General features: G+C 40.0%; 1 pseudogene; it reads right to left on the reverse strand.

The window, feature by feature from the left end:
- Positions 1–100, reverse strand: LOC113327452 (annotated as a pseudogene).
- Between the last annotated feature and the right edge of the window lie 3686 nt (positions 101–3786).

Here is a 3786-nt window from a genome sequence, read left to right on the forward strand (position 1 = left end):
GGACGCAAATATGCACATTTTCACAACAAGAGGGAGAATCTTTATATAGGTATTTGGAAAGGTTCAATGATTTATTATCCCAGTGTCCTCATCATGGTTTAGAAAAGGTTAGGCTAGTTCAGATCCTTTATGAGGGTTTAGATTATTCCACAACGACCATGGTTGAGTCTCTATGCACTGGTGGATTTGAAAACCAAACTGTTGATGCGGCGATGGAATTTTTTAATGAAATCGCCGAAAAAACCCAGCAATGGGAAAATAGTAGGGCACCCCAGAAAACAATTCTTTTAAGTAGAGGAAACGTTAATAGGGTAGAAGGAGGCTATGAATCAGATGCCAAAATTGCTGCTATAGCAAAAAGGTTAGAAGCCTTAGAAGTGGGCCAGACTAGTGGTAGAGTGGAGCCTTTTTGGGAAGGCCAGAATATTGAAGAGCAGGCCAATGCTCTTTATAATAACACTAGATTTGATAACCGTCAAAAGATTGACCCATATTCAGAAACCTATAATCCTGGTTGGAGAAACCATCCGAACCTTTCGTGGTCTAAGGGCCAAAGTCAAGGTCAGTTTAGTAATTCTAATGCTCCCCCAGGTTTTGGCTATACTAAGAATCCTTCAGGACTAGCTCAGTTTCAGAATCAGTCAGATAATAAAATCCTAAGTTTAGAGGAATCTCTCGCCTTGTTAACTCAACAAACTGCAAAATTCCAGTTATCCGTAGAACATAGTCTACAAGCTAGTAACAGGATAGGACAAGAAAATAGTCAGGCCATTTCCGAGTTAAAAACCCAGGCTGGTCTGATAAGTGATTTTTTGAGAGAAAAAGGTAAGTTTCCTAGTCAAAAACAACCCAATCCTAGAGGAGTTCATGAATTAGGTGCAAAACCATCGAATCAATTGAATGTTTTTAGAACCTTTAGAAGTGGTAGAGTTGTAGACAATAAGGTATCCATGCCCGATAGTGAACATATTGTAGTTCACCCCTCAGGATCTCACCTCTCAGGACCAGTAGCTGAAGAGACTAATAAAGTTTGTGAATTCGGTTCCTGAAAGGTCTGATTTTAGGCCTAGAGCCCCATTTCCTCAACTATTAGTACCAACAAAGAAGGAATCGAACTTTAATGACATAGTGTAGGTTTTTAAGCAAGTTACCATAAACCTTCCCTTATTAGATGCAATTAGGAAAATTCCTGCTTATGCCAAGTTCCTTAAGGATATGTGTACGCGAAAGCGAAAATTTAGCGTCCATAAGAAAGCCTTTTTATCTAGTCACGTAAGTTCAATCATTCAGAACACCACAACTCCAAAGTACAAAGACCCAGGTTCTCCTACCATTGCTTGCACAATAGGTAACTTCCGGGTAGAAAAAGCTTTACTTGACTTAGGGGCCAATGTGAACTTACTGCCATTCCATGTATACTTACAGCTAGGACTTGGTGAAATGAAACCTACTCAGATGACACTGCAGTTAGCTGATAGGTCTGTTAAAATCCCTCGAGGTGTTATCGAGGATGTTCTTATTGAGTTCGAAAAGTTTATTTATCCAGTGGATTTCGTCGTCCTAGATACCCAACCTGTCCCTGACCTAGAGAACCAGATACCTGTGATTTTAGATCGCCCATTTTTAGTTACGTCTAATGAGATCATTAACTGTCGAAATGGTGTGATGAGTTTATCTTTTGATAATATGACTATGGAGATGAACATTTTTAATGTCACTAAGCAACCTCATGAGCTAGATAACACATGTGTTGAGGAGGTGAACATGATAAAAGCCTTAGTTCAGGAGTCATTACCAAACATCTTGTCTGAAGACCCATTAGAAAGTTGTCTATCCCATTTTGGTTTAGATTTTGACGACGATGGCACTATTGAACAGGTGAATGCTCTATTAGATTCTACCCATGTTTAGACACTGATAGATGAAAATCTAGGTTCGAAAGTTTATTGGCATGGCGTATATGGTTGCTGACTGAGACATGCATACTTACAGGGCTCTCGCTTGTGAACTGATCTAGATCTCCATGTGAACTTGCTTTTTGGTCGGCGGAGAACTTTCTTGCCCTTTTTTGGCCCGGTTCGATGGGCAAAGCAATTCTTTCTCCTCTGCAACCGCTTCCTCTACTCGCTATAGAACGGAGTAGTTTCCCCCTAGACTCGCCCCTTTCCCCTTTATTCTCTGGGATTGCTGGGATAGCACTTAAGCATCGATATTTCTTTCTCAAATATGGCTCTAAAACCGAAGTTCTCCATGGGGTCCGATACCCGCGGGCTCTTTAGTAAATGATACCTTCTGGAGCACCCTTTTCATATGCTTCTATTCCTAGATATGCTCCACACGTTACCAGTTTCTGAGACTACCCTAATTTCTTCTTTAGAAGAGCCCCCAAAGTTGGACCTTAAACCACTACCCGATACTCTAAAGTATGTGTTTTTAGGTCCATCTGAGACTTTACCTGTGATTGTAGCTTCCAATTTGGATAGTGATCAGGAAAGTAGGCTAGTAAATGTACTTCAAGACAATAAGGAAGCTCTAGGGTGGACTATAGCATACATTAAGGGTATAAGTCCTACTGTGTGTATGCATCAGATTCATTTAGAGGAAAACTCCAAACCTTCTAGGGAGATGCAACGTCGACTGAACCCTAACATGAAAGAGGTAGTTCGAAAAGAGGTGATTAAGTTGTTAGATGCGGGTATTATTTACCCAATTTCAGACAGTAAGTGGGTCAGCCCTGTTCAGGTTGTCCCCAAGAAATCAGGTATCACTGTAGTCCAGAATGATAATAATGAATTAATCCCAACCCGAGTGACCACGGGATGGTGTGTGTGTATTGACTATAGGAAATTGAACAAGGTCACAAGGAAGGATCACTTTCCCCTTCCTTTTATCGACCAAATGCTAGAGCGATTAGCTGGACATAGTCATTATTGCTTCTTAGATGGCTACTCCAGTTATAATCAGATCGTTATTTCCCCAGAATACCAAGAGAAAACCACTTTTACCTGTCCCTTTGATACCTTTGCGGATAGACGCATGCCTTTCGGGCTATGTAATGCCCCTGCAACTTTTCAGCGTTGTATGATGAGCATATTTTCTGATATGTTAGAACGGTTCTTAGAGGTCTTTATGGATGATTTTTCAGTGCTTGGTTCATCTTTCGATGAGTGCTTACATCATTTGACATTAGTGTTGACTAGGTGTAAGGAAAAAAAATTAGTGCTTAATTGGGAAAAATGCCATTTCGTGGTTAAATCAGGAATTGTATTAGGGTACATCGTATCTTCAAAGGGTATGGAGGTAGACAAAGCCAAAGTTGACCTTATTAAGACTTGACAGTTCCCAAAAACCGTAAAAGATATTAGGTTATTCCTAGGGCATGCAGGTTTTTACCGTCGATTCATTAAGGATTTTAGCTTGATTTCTAGACCTCTTTGCAATTTGCTTGCAAAAGATGTTAAGTTTGTCTTTGATGATGCTTGTTTAGAGGCTTTTGAGAAGCTTAAAACTTTACTCACTACTGCCCCGATATTCCAGGCACCTAACTGGAACCTACCCTTTGAGATTATGTGTGATTCTTCAGATTATGCTATAGGCGTCGTTTTAGGACAACGAGAAAACAAATTACTTCATGTGATTTATTATGCTAGCAAAACTCTGAATGATGCCCAAATGAATTACACAACTAACGAGAAGGAACTTTTAGCCATAGTGTTTGCCTTGGATAAGTTTAGGTCCTACCTATTAGGTTCTAAGATCATAATCTATACAGATCATGCTGCTTTG

Source organism: Papaver somniferum, unplaced genomic scaffold (assembly GCF_003573695.1).
Source record: "Papaver somniferum cultivar HN1 unplaced genomic scaffold, ASM357369v1 unplaced-scaffold_10, whole genome shotgun sequence".
Lineage (NCBI taxonomy): Eukaryota > Viridiplantae > Streptophyta > Magnoliopsida > Ranunculales > Papaveraceae > Papaver > Papaver somniferum.